This window comes from Notamacropus eugenii, chromosome 6, assembly GCF_028372415.1.
Source record: "Notamacropus eugenii isolate mMacEug1 chromosome 6, mMacEug1.pri_v2, whole genome shotgun sequence".
Classification (NCBI taxonomy): domain Eukaryota; kingdom Metazoa; phylum Chordata; class Mammalia; order Diprotodontia; family Macropodidae; genus Notamacropus; species Notamacropus eugenii.
Genome location: NC_092877.1, coordinates 347,558,046 through 347,573,813, shown reverse-complemented (window position 1 = coordinate 347,573,813; position 15,768 = coordinate 347,558,046). Strand labels below are relative to the sequence as shown.

Below are 15,768 nucleotides of genomic sequence, written 5' to 3'. Positions count from 1 at the left end.
ACATATTCCTTCCAGGCATGTATTATTTGAAGAGAGTTGGGGAAATAAAAATAGTAGCTCATATTTATAAAGTGATTTAAGATTTGGAAAGTAACTGATACAAGACTATAAAGACTACGTTATCTCATTGATTTCTCACAAGCCTATTGTTATATATGACTTTTAGAAGCATAAATGAAGACTCAGAGAGGTTGAAAGATTTGTTCCTGATCACATAGATAGTAGATGTCTGAGACAGAATTTGAATCCAGGTCTTCCTACCTCAATGTCCAGTGCTCTGTACATAATGACACACTGCTTTACATCTGTTGACTGTGGTCTGTGGTTCCTGCTTCTGATATTTGCTAACTGTATGATCTTGAGCAAGCTGTATTATTTCTCCCAACATGTTTCCTCATCTATAAAACAGGTATTACAAAACTCATTCACTGAGTTGTTGAGAGGAATCTGCTCTATAAATATGGTTATTCTTTCTTAATATGAAGGACAGGCAATATGTTTTAGATCTATTAAATACACCAAACATTGAGTAAATAACTACTCTGTGCTAGAACCTGGGGGAGATAGAAAAATTACAATTATACGTGATCCCTTCCCTCATGGAATTTTCCGTCTGCTAGAGGCATATGACATGTGATATAATATAAAATAAGAATAACATTAGATTAAAATATATTTTAATATAGAAATATTATAAAATAATTATGATCTAAAATGTTATGTGATAAGTGCATTAGAGAGGTACAACACAAATTTCTATAGAGGGCCAAAGGAAGAAAGCTCATTACTGACAATGAAAGATCAGGGAAGATTTCCTAGAGGGAGCTTGGTATTTGCATAGTACTTTAAAGGATAATTAGCAACTCAAGAGGAGAAGCTTGGGGAGAAGGGCACTGCAGGCCTATGGAGCCTTATGAGCAAGGGTACTGGGGTAGGGAAATTCGGTACATAGTTGGAGACAGTAATTCAGTTTGGGTAGAAAATAAAATGCTTAGAGGAGAGGAATAGGGTTTAAGGATGGAAAGGTTGGGTGACCCCAGATTGTGGAAAGCCATGAATGCCAGGAGGATGAATTTGAACTTTACTTGGCAGGCACTAGGAAATCCTCAAGGACTTTTTTTTTTTTTTTTTTTTTAGAGAAACATGGCGTTTAATGTTAAAGCTCAACACACTCCAGCAAGGGGCTTGGGGCTGGAGTCAAAGCAGCAGGATGGAAGCAGGTGACCCTCCACAGATCCTCACATGGTGAAGAGGATGAGGAAGGCTACCATCAAACAGAAGAGCCCCATAGCTTCAGACAGGACAAAGCCAAGGATGGCATAGGAGAAGAGCAGCTGCTTGAGGGATGGATTCCTGGCATAGCCGATGATTAAACTGCCAAACACTATTCCAATACCAGCCCCTGAGCCAGCCACACCAACTGTGGTGTCCCCACCCCCAATGAATTTGGCAGCTGTGTCAACGTCCCAGGAAATAGCACTGGTCTGGAACTCCCGACGGGCCAGCTGGAGATGGGTACTGCTAGAAGTGGGCTGTTCAAAACAGATCTCTGACATATTCAGCACAGATGCAGATACAGGCCTGACCAGACCCCTAGTACAGCAGAGCATCAGGGCCGGAGAAATAAGGAGAGCCCCTGTGGTGTGAATTCTGCTCTATTTACTCCCAGCTTCAGCAATTTTCGGCCAATCCTCAATGATTTTTAAGCATAAGAATACTATGACAAAATTTATACATAAGGAAAGTTAATTGGCCAACATATGAAGAATGGATAATAGGACATGGAGAATCAAAGTGGAAAGATCTGTTAGAAAATTATTACAATTATGCTTTTAAAGTATGTAAAACCTGAGGCAAAATCATGGAGCTGAAGTCCAGGCATGGCAGCCCTCCTTGTGAAGTCTACCTTAACTCCCAAAACCCATGGAAAGGAGAACCAAACATCCTCCCCCTTTCCAGAGGTCATTTTAACGGACTTGCAATCTCCCAGGGTGTATTTGCACCATATGTTGGATTTAGTCAAAGAAAGACAACAAGAGAAGCTGTCAGAGCAATGACATTATCCTCTCTACTATATATCAGCAACTTGGGGCAAAGTCCAATTAGCCCCAGGCTTGTTTTATAATAATATGTATATTTGGAGTAATCTCTATCCATTGCTGTTTTTTTAGACTTTTTAAAAATTTTTAATTGATGAAATAAAGAAAATATTTCCAGAAGATAGAAAAAAAGATGATTATACACGAAAGTGCAAATCAACTACGGACAATTTGCTATTCCCTTCAAACTTACAACAAAGTTATATAAATTAATTTCATTCATTTTTTTTCTCCCCCTCCCCAGAGAGGGCCACCATTAGATACAAAAAGGTATGTATGGATGTATGTATGGATGTATGGATGTATGTGTATGTATATATGTGTGTTTGTGTGTGTATAAAATTATTCTATTTATATATTTCTATTTATCAGTTCTTTCTCTGGATGTAGATAGCATCTTTTTTCAAATGTCCTTTACAGTTAATTTGTAATATTCAAAATAACTTATTTGCTCACAGTCATTTTAAAAACAATTTTGCTGTTATGTATACAATGTTCTCTTGGCTCTGCTCATCTCATTTCACTCTTTATTATTTCACACAAATCTTTCCATGTTTTTTCTAAGATCATTCAACTTATCATTTCTTACAATATAGGAGTGTTTCATCACCATCATAAACCTCAAACTTGTTCAACCATTTCCCAATTGATGGACATCCCTGTATCCATTGTGAAACATGGGAGCTGTGGCCCATCCTGACTACCTCCTTGTGATCAGTAAGAATGGCCTATAGCTAGCTACCTCATGTGAATATCTTTGGGGGTAATCCATAATTTCTAGCAGTAAACATTCATTATTACTCCTCGATGAAAAATCATTCTCTTTCCTTAAGTAAGCTCCAGTGATCTAGTAGACATAAAACTATCTTTTAAAACAAATAATAAGTGTGTTCATGAAGAATCTATAATGAGTGATTGAATGAATGAAAGTAATGAGAAGAAACAGCATTTCTTCATGTTGCAACTCCATCAAGAGAGAACATTTTAAGAGAGCTCATTAGGCATCTTGCTCTGAGCATGAATAAAATGAACTGACAGGGTCAAAGAAGATCAGGACAAGGGTGAAGGGAAGGAGTCTTATCCATCTATCAAGCATTTATCATTATACACACATACAAATATATGCATGTGTGTATTTATATGTATATATGCATGTAAGTATATGTGTATATTTATATATGTATACATATATATATATACACACACACACATACACACACAAACATATATCAGGGAGGACAAAGAATCCTCCTAGGGCATTAAACTATTGTTTTTATGGACCTAAAATATTAATCACTTTAGTATGTTTCCATAAGTAACCAATTGTAAGAAATACAGAGCCAGGTTGTTCGAAATGATTTGTTTTCCAAAGTAAATGAGAGGTGCTAGGAGTATTTGAATGGAGGGAACGCTTAAAAGAGACCAGATGAAGCATGGCCAGGTCAAGTCTTTTTTTTGACTCCAGTAAGGTATAGTAGAAGAAGCATTGATTCAAATCCCAACTTTCTTGCTTACTATACCTGTATGACTTTGGGCAAGCCATTGCCTCCTATGAGACTCAGTCTCCTCATCTGTAAAATCAGACGGCTGGATCAGATGATCTTGGAAGTCTCTTCTCACTCTAGAGCTGTGATCTTGTGGTGCTAGGTCACTTGTGTCCCTTGGCCTTAATTTCCTCATCTTAAAATGAGGAGGTTAGATTAGATGACATTTGAGATTCCTCCCAGCTTCAGATCTATGATCCTGTGATCCTTACCTCTTAGATATACATTTTTTTATGACCTCCCTAACTCATCCCTAGATAATGGAAGAAGCTGTGGGATGGACAATCTCAGGGCTGATCCTGTTTGGGGATAGGGGTTGGGAGATACCACTTTGTAGGTTACAACATTTCATAGCCCTATTTGAATCCAGGATTTCTTTACTCCCTGGAAAGATTCTCCATTTTTGTTTCTATCTGCTGTTTTAGAGAATGACATTTGGATGCCACTTCTACAAACAGAACTAATTCACAAGAGGAAAAAGAAGCTAATTTTCCTATAAAAATCGACTCCTGTGCCATTTCTCTGTGAATCTTTGTGTTTCCTCAGAGCCAGGATTGGTGGATGAAGTCTGGAAAGTGTGATGCCCTGGTTGCTATGGAGACTGTTCAAAGTTTAGTGAGCAGGGGATGTGCAGCCAAAGACACAAAGCACCTGAGTCTTTAGCAGGGGAAGTGACACTGGACATTGCTGAGCTTTGGGGTGATGTCGAAGTAAAATAATGGAACATTTCTTCTTGCTCTCCCTCCCCCTCACCACCTCCTCCTCATTTCTTCAGCAGAAACTTTAAAATGAAATCAGAAAATTCAGGAGCATGCACACAGCTTGCTTTCTTGTGTCTGATTGTCTTATGTTCCCAGGTGCAAGGGCACCAAAGGAAATGTCTTGGGGGAAATGCATCAGAGCTCCGCTGACCCTCTGACTGTCAGTCCACGCGATTTTGGAGTAAAGAGTTAAGAATATTATTCAAATGCTTAGAAGGGTCCATTTTGTATCATGTCTTAAGAATGAGTACTGGGAATGGAAGGATTTCTAAATGTTTAGCCCTCTACATATCTTCTACAGCTTCCCCCCCCCCCCCATACTACTCTCATTCCCTAAACATTTTGGCCAAATTTATCTCTTTTATCCTTCTGGTCTCCACAGGACCACAGGAATTTCCTGGAATGGACCAACCTATCTTTACCTATTGAAGAGTTTTCCTGACATGAGGGTACAACTCAGGTGCCACATCTTTAAATCCTGCTCAGATGTCTACTCCCACCTCCACCCCAAGTCAGCTAATATTGATCTCTTCCAAAGTGTTCCATGGTATTGTCCCAGTACCTCTCCTTTTGTATTTAATGCACTCTCTTTATTTCCTAAGGTGCATGTATTTTCCCACCTGTGCCTAGAGGTTAGGGACTATGCCATTTTCATCTTGATATTCTCACTGCCTATCACAGCATTTTGCACACAGTTGTTTGTCCTTTGTTGTTGAAGAGGACCAATGACATTACGGGGTGATATCCTGACTCATGGGTGAATTGGATTTAAGTGAGGCAGGGTTGTGCAAAGTCATCAGCCTCACTCTTGCCCAGAGTCATTGAAGTCCACTGACAAGACAAAAGTTAGGATGACTGACCATGGCACTGAGTACAGTGGATGATTTCATAGTCTTTGATGTCTAACCAAGCTCTAAGCATTCCACAGCACCTGCTTCAGCCACCTTTACGACCACTGGAACAAATTATTCTCATCCACCCACTCTACTGGGGGAAGTCTTCATATACTTGGGTTAGATCACCCTCCCCCCAATTTAGTGGTGTATTTGAGACCTCTCTGTTTTTCTCAACCTGATTTATCCCATCTACCAAGACAGTTTATTGAGGTGAGGCCACTGCACATGCTACAGATTTTGGAGCCACAGGTGAGAGGTGAGAACTGAGTGCTGGGTGGACACCAAAGGTAGATGAGCAACCCTGAAAACGGCTTGGCAGTACTTCACACCAGAGGTCATAGTCCTCCTTGAACACCCCATATAACCCTTCATATAGTAAGAACTTAAGAAATTGTTGGATACATAGATGGAGCACTTATAAAATATGTTCTATGTGCCAGGAAGTGTGATGAGCATTGGGGATATAAATACCAATAAGAAAGACGTTCTCTGTTCTCCAAAAGCTTGTATTCTAATGAGGACCACACAAAGGGGGACTGGAAAGGAGAGAGTGAGCTCTCAACAGGGTCACGCAGGTCATCCTCCATACCTGGAATGCATTCTCTTCTCATTTCTGCCTTTTTCAAATCCTTGTATTTTGTTGTTCTAGTTTTTGACTCAACCCAAGTGTTGCTTCTACAGGAAGCCTTTTCAAATGTCCCTCAATTACTAGTGCCTCCCCCTAATATGACCTCATGTTTACTTTGTATATTATTTTATACTTTTTTTAAAAAAAAATCTGTGTTCGTTTTGTTTCCTCTGATAGCATGTAATCTCCACGAGAACTGTTTCATTTTCATCTTTGTACCCCAGCACCTAGCATAGTTCTGGCTCTTTTTAAATGCTCATTTGCCGAATGATTGACTTTTATAAGATAAACTACTGATTCAGATGGAAAGGGACCCTGCAGACTTATTTAGGTGACCGACCCATTTTATTTATTTTGAAACTGAAACCTAGAGAGGTGGTGATTTACCCAAAGTGGCAGAAGTTATAAGTGGGTTTTGAACTCAGTTCCTTCAAATACAAATTTGACACTTTCCCCACTGCACCACACTTCCTCTTGCTTCATTGGAAAGGATTTATTGGAGCATGATTACAGGCAATAACATGACATTAAATCAGGTATTAAAGTCTCCCAGCAGTCAGCCAAATGACTGCCATCTCTCCCTCCCATATGTGTCTCCCAAGAGAGTACCAGCCTTGCTTCCAATTAACCTGTGTCTCTCGAATGAAGAAGGAAGACACAATAGTCACTTAAAGCTGCCTTTGTAGGCTCCCTATGGCTTCAGATTGTTTCTCATTCACTCTCCAGTTCAGCTCCTGACTGTCTTAGCCTCTGCTCTTGCCTCCAGTTTCAGGCGACACTGCTATTATCACTAATGTCCACTGAGATTTTGTCATTTACTCATCACTCCATCTCTGTAGGTGACTACTTTTCTGCTTTTGACCACTCTCCCATAAGACAGATCACCACTCGTCCCATGATGTTCCCTCTCCCCAACAATTTCTATCATCTTTTTTCAGTGGGGCACAGTATATAATGCTGATTCATGCAAAGACTCATTGTAGATGTTGTGAAGTCATTTTTTCAGGGGTGTCTGACTGTGTGACCCATTGGAGGTTTTCTTAGCTCAGATACAGGAGTGGTTTACCAGTTTCTTCTCCAGTTCATTTTACAGATGAGGAATTGAGACAAATAAAGTGAAATGACTATGGTCATACTGCTAGTAAGAATCTGAGGCCAGATTTGAATTCAGGTAGATGAGTCTTCATTATTCCAAACCCAGTGTTCTATTCATTGTGTCACTTAGCTGCCCCCATTGTAGATGTAGCTCTCTAAAATAAACATGACACTCATCCCCTAGACCCACCAACTTATATTTTCAAAGGGAATTCAAAGTATTTGTTTTGAAGAAATTCTTGAAGACACTTTGAGGGTGCCACAAAAACAAGGTGGGAATCACCTCAAATGTTCTAAATTTCCAGGATACAGGATCCTATTGCTGTGACCCATGCCACTGAAAGAAAAATTATCAATGCAAAAAATCTGATCTCTCAGTTTGTTTTATTTGCTTTTAAAATTAATAGCAGATGTTCATGTCCCGAATTGGACTTTTCTGTTCCTTTTTTCTTTTTAAAAAAATATTTTATTTTTGCTTGATTACATGTGAAAACATTTTAAATATTCATTTTTAGAACTTTGAGTTAAAAATGCTTTCCCTTCCTTCCTCCCATGCCCTTGATTGAGAAGGCAAATAATTCAATACAGGTTATGTACATGTGTAGTCATGTGAAACATATTTCCATATTAGTCATGTTGTGAAAGAAAACATAGTATCTCCCCACTCAAAAAAAAAAAGCCTCCAGAAGAATAAAGTAAAATATAAAGTATGCTTCAATCTGTGTCAGGACACCATCAGTTCTTTCTCTGGGGATGGATGGCATTTTTAATCATAATTCCTTCACAGTTTTCTTGGATCATTGTACTGCTGAGAATAGCTAAGTCATTCACAGCTGATCATCTTATAATACTACTGTTACTTTGTACACCGTATTTCACTTTGCATTGGTGCATGTAAGTCCAGGTTTTTCTGAGAGCATCCTAGTCATCATGTCTTATAGCACAACAATATTTCATCACAACCACATAGCAAAATTTGTTCAGCCATTCCACAATTGATGGGCATGCCCTCAATTTCCAGTTCTTTGCCACCAGAAAAGCTCTGCTATAAATCTTTTTCCTTTTTGTTTTTTGTCTCTTTTTGGATATAAACCTAGTGGTGGTATTGTTAGGTCAAAGGATATGCATGGTTTTATAAACTTTTGGGCATAATTCCAAATTGCTCTAAAAAATGGTTGAATCAGTTCACATCTCCAATGACAGTGCATTAATGTCTCATTTTTCCAACATCATTTTCCTTCTCTGCCCTATTAACCAATCTAATAGGTTTGAGGTAGTACCTCAGAATTATTTTAATTTGTATTTCTCCAATCAATAGTGATTGAGAGCATGTTTTTGTATGGTTATAGATAGCTTTAATTACTTCATCTGAAACCTGTTCACATCTTTTGATCATTTTTTCAATTGGGAAATGGCTCTTATTTTTATAAATTTTACTCATTTCTCTGTATATTTGAGAAATGAGGCCTTTATTGGAAAAACTTTCTTCAGCTTTTTTCATAGTTATGACTGCTAAATATATTTCCCTCCATCCTATTCCCCCATTTTTATTCTATCCTCTCTCCTTTCACCCTGGTCCTCCTCAAAAGTGCTTTGCTTCTGATTACCCCCTCCTCCAATCTATCGTCCCTCTTGCAACTTCTCATTTTTACCCCCTTCTCCATCAACTTTCCTGCAGAATAAGAGATTTCTATACCCAACTGAAAGTGTATGTTATTCTCTCTTTGAGACAATTCTGTTGAAAGTAAGTTAACTCTCTCTTCCCTCCCCCACTTCCCTCATCTCCTCTTCTGTAAAAGCCTTTCCTCGCCTCTTTTATGTAATAATATTTACCTCATTCTACTTCTCCCTTTCCCTTTCTTTCAGTGCATTGTCTCTCTCACCACTTAATTTTATTTTTTAGATATCATCTCTTTATATTCAATTCACACCTGTGTCCTCTGTCTATATATTCCTTCTGTCTTAATACTGACAGTTTTTATGAACTCAACTGTAATCTTCCCATGTGGGAATGTAAACAGTTTAACTTTATTCAATACCTTATGATTTCCCTTTCTTGTTTGCCTTTTTATTCTTTTCCTGAGTCTTGTATTTGAAAGTCAAATTTTCTATTCCACTCTGGTCTTTTCAACAAGAATGCTTGAAATTCTTCTGTTTCATTGAATTTCTTTGAAAATTTTTCCTCTGAAGGATTATACTCAATTTTGTTGGGTAGGTGATTCTTGGTTGTAATCCTAGTTCCTTTATCCTCTGAAATACCATATTCTAAATCCTCTGATCCTTTAATGTAGAAGCTGCTAAATCTTTATTTATCCACAGTTATCCTGATGGTGGCTCCATGATACTTGAATTGTTTCTTTCTGGCTGCTTGCACTATTCTCTCCTTGACTTTGGAACTCTGGAATTTAACTATAATATTCTTGGGAGTTTTCATTTTGGAAACTCTTTCAGAAGGTTATTGGCAGATTCTTTCAATTTCTATTTTACTCCCTTCAATTACTGTTTTACTCCTCCTAGATATCAAGGCAGTTTTCTTTGATAATTTCTTGAAAGATGATATCAAGTCATTTTTTTTATCATGATTTTCAGGTAGTCCAATAATTTTTAAATAATCTCTCTTTGGTCTATTTTTCAGGTCAGTTTTTTTTCCTATGAGATATTTCACATTGTATTCTATTTTTTTTATTCTTTTGGCTTTATTTTATGGTTTCTCAATTTCTAATGAAGTCATTAGCTTTCATTTGCTCAGTTCTATTTTTAAGGAATTATTTTCTCCAGTGAGTTTTTGTACTACCTTTTCCATTTGGCCAATTCTACTTTGTAAGGAAGTTTTTTTTCTTTCCCAGTGAATGTTTGTGCCCCTTTTTTCCATTTGGCCAATTCTGATTTTCAAGGTATTCTTCTTCTCATTGCTTTTTTATATTTCTTTTACCATTTGGTTTATTTTGCTTTTTAACATGTCACTTTCTTCAGTTTTTTGGGGGGGAGGTCTCTTTTACCAAGCAGTTAACTATTTTTCATGATTTTCATGCGTCACTCTCATTTCTCTTCCCATTTTTTCTTCTACCTTTCTTACTTGGTTTTCAAAATTCTTTTTGAGTTCTTCTATGACCTAAGACCAATTCATATTTTCCTTGGAGGCTTTGAATGTTGAAACTCTGTTATCTTCTTCTGAGTGTGTGTTTTGGTCTTTCTTTTCACCATAGTAACTTTCTATGGTCAGAATTTTTCTGTTCTTTGCTCATTTTTTCCAATCTATTTCTTGACTTCTAACTCTTTGCTAAAATTGGGCACTGCTTCCAGAGTGGAGGATGCACAATCCTAAACTTCAGAAGTTTTATGTAGCTGTTTCCAGAGATACTTTTAAGGACCTGTAAGTTTTCGGATATTCCAAGGTGGTATGATCTAAGGAGAGATGTGGTTACCAGTCTTCTACACTATGTTCTGGCCTGCAATTGACCACAAGCTCTCTTTCCTGCTGTAGAACTGTGATGGGGTTCCCTGTTCCACTGTAGCTGTAAAAAGACCCCTGTAATCTCCTTCTGATCAATTGTTTGAACTCCTTGCTTTCTCTTGGTTGAGAGACCCCAATTCAGCAGCTGCTGCTAAGGATTCAGTGGCTACCAAGGACTGCTACTGGTTTGCTGGAACCTGTCTGTGCTGGCATGGCCTGCCCTGGAATGAACTCCAGTTGCACCCGGTGCAATAGACCTTTTCTGCCAAACTTCTAAGTTGTCATTGGCTGGAAAATTACTTCACCCCATCCTTTTGTGGGTTCTACTGCTCCAAGAATTGTTTTATGGCATTATTTAAAGAGGTTTGGAGGGACTTGGGGGAGAGCTCAGGCAAGTGGTTGACTTTTCTCCATCGTCTTGACTCTATCCCCTTTCTCTTTCCATTCCTTTTAATGAATTTGAGATCTCCCAGGGTCAGTGCAAAGCAATTGAGTACATTTATATTGTAGCCACCTACAAATGGAAGCATTACATTCATGGTGCCCATTGTCACAAAACAGATGGTTCCATAAAGGCCAGAAAATAACGTCCCCCCTTTTGGGACCAGGACCAGGACCAGGTGGAGGAAGGGGCTAAAAGCAAACTATAACTCTTTCCTTGGCTGCTTCTTCCAGGGGCACAGACAGAAGGCCCCTTTGCAATTGACCAAATTATTTCAAAGGCTGCTCCCTGTGTCCCAGGTTGTTTGGGTCATTTAGATTTATGACCAGAAGAAAATTAAATTCAACTTAGAGAGACATTAATCTGCTCCCAAGCTTGGTAAGCAGTGATCGGTATTTTCCAAGTAACAGTGGTTTTTCTTTGGCTATGTTTCTACCCCCTCCTCCACTCCTAATAGTATTTCTTTTTTATTTAGAAGAATTTTTAATATCAGCATTTCAATTAAACTTTAATCCTCCCTGCACCAAAGCAAATTGAAAGTGTCTGGCTTCTGCTGCTCCTCTAGGTAGGGAGGATGGCATGGCTTCATTTATATCTTTGGTTTCTACTTAGTTCTAAAATTCAACTATGCTACATAAGGGATGAGATAGAAGCCCCCTTAACATTTGACTTTCTGAGTACATCATTAATTTTTTCAGTCATTTACACTTCTAAGAGTGTAAATTTCCATTTACATTCTATTTACATTCCTAAGACTGTATTTGCTAAAAAGTTATTTATATGGCTAGGAATACTGACACATTCTTATAAATCTGCTGCTGAGGAAACCAAGGCTAGAGAATAATTTGAGTTTGGGAGTTCTAAATTTCAGTAAAGCTAAAGCTGACCAAATCTCTACACTGAGTTTGACACTATGATAATGATCCTCTGGGAGGGAGGAGGAAAAGGAAACTGGATTGTCTAAAGAAGGGCAAACTATCCCAAGTCAAAAATGAAACAGATCAAGGTACCCATGCTAATCAATAGTTGGAATTGTGTCCTTGACTGACCCTTGCATTTCTAGTCTGGACTCAGTCTCAATAATTAAAAAAAATAATAAGTGCTTAGCATAGTGCCTGCTGTTTAATACATATTGATTAATTAAAGTTCATAAGATCAGGTTATTTTTAAAAATGCCCAATCACCTGTAGGTAGACCATATTTGAATTGCACAAGAAAGGACACATTTGCAGTAGTTATCAAATATAGGATAGGCAGGTAGAAAAATGATATGGTCTGATATTGTCATGGTTTTATGATTTTGCTGATACAACTATTCCTTCCAAAAATATCGATTGAAAGCCAACCCAACCCAACCTATTTATCCTGAAATTTAGATGACCAAACAGGAAACCTTGTCCATTCTGATTGTTAATATCAAATGAAAATAAAGCTGGGAAACTTTTGCCCACAGAGGCCATGGGTATGTCCACATGGATTGTCTAAATGAGGCTTTCAGAAAGACATGCATATTAATCTCACTTATCCTTCTCCAAAGGATACTTTAATTCCTACCTGGAATAGAACAGGAGATTGGGGCCATGAGGCCAATGTGTTCAAGTCAGGGAGGGACTAGGCTAGAGTTATATCTATGTGTTTTCTTAAATATTAACTAAGGAAAATAATTGTATGTATGTGTGTGTGTTAAGCTACTTTCCTGGTCATTTTTCCTCAAAAGAGAAAGACTGCCCCAAGCTATATTCAAAGGAATGACTCCCTTCTGACTAAATTCTGGTTACACAAAAGATCATCACAAATATTGAATAATGAGCTAACCCAATTTTTCAAGTAGATAGCAAACAGAAATCAGAAAAAATATGCAGATTAGAATATATCATATCTCTCCCAAGAGGAAATTTCCCAGTGTACATAGGGAGGCAAGCTGGAAATCAGGGACAAATTGTGGTTTTGGTTCCTCTACAAGTCTGCTTTCCAAAGTATCCTCTCTTTCTCCATTGGTTTCTCCATGAAAAGATGTGTCCCCTTTCTCAAAGCTAGAAGCAAGAAGAAAATCTCTTGAAAGATCTCACTGATTTTGTCCTTTATACAGGCACACAACATCAAATAATCATTCTCTCCACCAATGAGAATAATTTTATGCAAATGTTCCAAATCTGAACCACTGGTTACACATGGCCCCACTGAAGATGCTCTGGAGGAGTTACAGCTCAGAGTCCAAGTCAAAGAGGGGCGTTCTATAGATGGTGAGGTCCTCCAAATTCTCCTGTGCACAGGTAGCATTGTGTTGATTGAATCAAGCCCCAGAGTAATTCAGATCTCCTAAAATGAGGTATATAATTATTTGAAAGAATTTAGCCTTACTTATCCACACAAGAAAAGCTAAGTGGATGAACCAAGAGAACTTTCGCATCAGTAAAAAGATGCTAAAGGGTTAAAAATCAATTTCAAAAAGAATTTGAGGAATGTTAAGGCAGCTTCTCTTGGAAGCATGACCTAGCTGCTGCAGAGACAAGAGAAGACATGGAAAATCTCAATCTAGGCTTTTTTTTTAAAGCTGATAATGCCTTTTTTATTAGGTCAAAGAAAGAGGAATTCAGGTACAGAATCACAAGATTAAGAATTGGAAAGTAAATAACATAAACTCTACTTCATTCCCTTCATTTTATAGAAGAGATGATGAAGAATATGAAGGAAAGAGCATTGGTTTTGAAAACAGAGGGACTATGGTTGCATCTTGGCTCTTGTGCAAGTGGCCGTGTCTCAGGATTGCTTTTTCTACATTTGTTTGTAAAACGAGGGAACAAACAAGGCTAATGTATTACTTCAGCTCCTGGAGCCTCAGTTTCCTCATCTATGAAATGGTGATAATGATTCCTGTTTCCCCTGATTCATAGAGTTGCTGAGACACAAATGAGATAATGGGTTTAAGGCATTGTGCAAATGCTACATTGCAATTTAAATATCAGCTCAACACAGAGAGTGGCATCTCCAGTAGCTTGGCCCCTAGGTGACATATTCATTACTCAACCCAAGAAACAATTTTTTAAATATCTAATGGCTACAGTATTAATAATCATTATTAATATGAGCATCTAGATGTCATAGTGGATAGTGTTGGACTTGGAGTCAGGATGATCTGAGTTCAAATCTTGTTTCAGATACTTATTAATTGTATGACTTTAGGCAAGTCACTTAATCTCAATTTGCGCATTTGTAAAATATAGGTGATAATAACATTTACTTTCCAGGGCTGTTGTGAAGATCAAGTAATATAATACGTGTAAATTGCTTGGCATCGTGTGCCCAGTATATGATAAGCAATAGAAAGGCTTGTTTTTTAAAAATAACTAACACTTATACAGTGCTTTAAGAATCCCATGTTTTGCATGTATTTGCATATATTATCTCACCAAGACCTCACAACAACCCAAGGAGGTAGGGGCTATTTGTATTCCTATTTTATAGAGAGACCCCGAAAATTTGGCTTGGGTCACATAGCATGAGTCAGCCTTCCTGACTCCAAGTCCAGTGTTCTTTCCATCGCACCATGTGAGCTATTGATAGTATCCAGCACTTTGCAAAGCATTTGACATATGCTATCTCATTTGATTCTCATCATAATCCTATGAGGTAGGATCTAGCAACATCTTCCATCTTGGGAAACTGAGACAGACAGATTTCAGTGACCTGTACCGTGTCACCCAGCTGGTAAACATGTGTGGCAGGTTTTGAGGTCAAGTCTTTCTGGCGGTCACATTTTTCCTACTATACCATGCTGCCTCCTAGACAGATGCCTTACTGTGGACAACAAATGCATATTAACGTCTTCTTCTTACATGTAGCATCCAGATGACAATTAGAAATCATCTAATCAAAGCAAAATGATCCTCTGCCATTACCTAAAAGCATAACAAAGTCTTTGACCCAGAAGAAAAATATAAAAGTCCAAAAATGAAGGAGGGAAATCAAACTTTCTTCCTGAAGTTGACCGTGCAAAGTTGAGCAGTAAATCCTTTTCAATTTTTCAACAAAATGGGCACCATCTGAAAGGTCAGGATGGAAAGTATTTGATGATATCCTCAAAACAGTGAGTTACTGAATCATCCTACCAACCATGGTTGCCTGTCCCTCACTCAAGAATTTTTCATTTCAAGTTGAACTTTCTCCGAAAACAACAGCCCGCAATTTCTGCCATGAAAAGTGAATGATTTAAGTAATTTCCTTTACTTACTGATTTTGATGAAGAAAATCATGGAAAATCTGGAATCATTTAGATGCTCAGGGAAGAATAAGAAACCTGAATGAGATATAATTAAAAGAATAAGAGAGTATCTGCCGATTCCTAGATAGTCATGGGAATTACATTTGCACATTGGTCCTTCAATTTTTATCTTTTAAAAAATCTCTGCCTCTTGAAGATGCAGTATTTTTGCAATCTGTAGATAAGATTGTGTATAACCTTTGCAGAATTGAAAATGACATTTGATAGATTCAGCGATGCTATAAATCTAATTAAAATAAAAGTTAAATGCTTTTAAAAAGCAGTTACTAAAGGTTTAGTAACTGTTCTATAGAAATCGTGTACATCTTGGTTATGGGCATAGAAACATCATTTCAAATGATATAATTAGGTAATAAATTAGGTTTAACAACTCCCAGCAAGAGCATCACCAGCCCTTTGTTGTCAACTGTGTGTCGACTATTTGGAATAGTTCCATTAAGAAAAATATTTAAGTATTCATTTCATTGAATGAACTTAGACAGTTCCAACCTCATTTAACATTCATGCCTTACTGCAGCGTCATAACTCATGCTTAGAATTAGTCCAGGTTTTTCCATAGTAGAAAAT

The 15,768-nt window shown here is 37.8% G+C and overlaps 1 pseudogene; it reads right to left on the bottom strand.

Moving 5' to 3' along the window:
* Nucleotides 1-1,130: 1,130 nt before the first annotated feature.
* Nucleotides 1,131-15,768, bottom strand: part of LOC140512404 (ATP synthase F(0) complex subunit C1, mitochondrial pseudogene) — a 52,071-nt pseudogene continuing 37,433 nt past the window's right edge.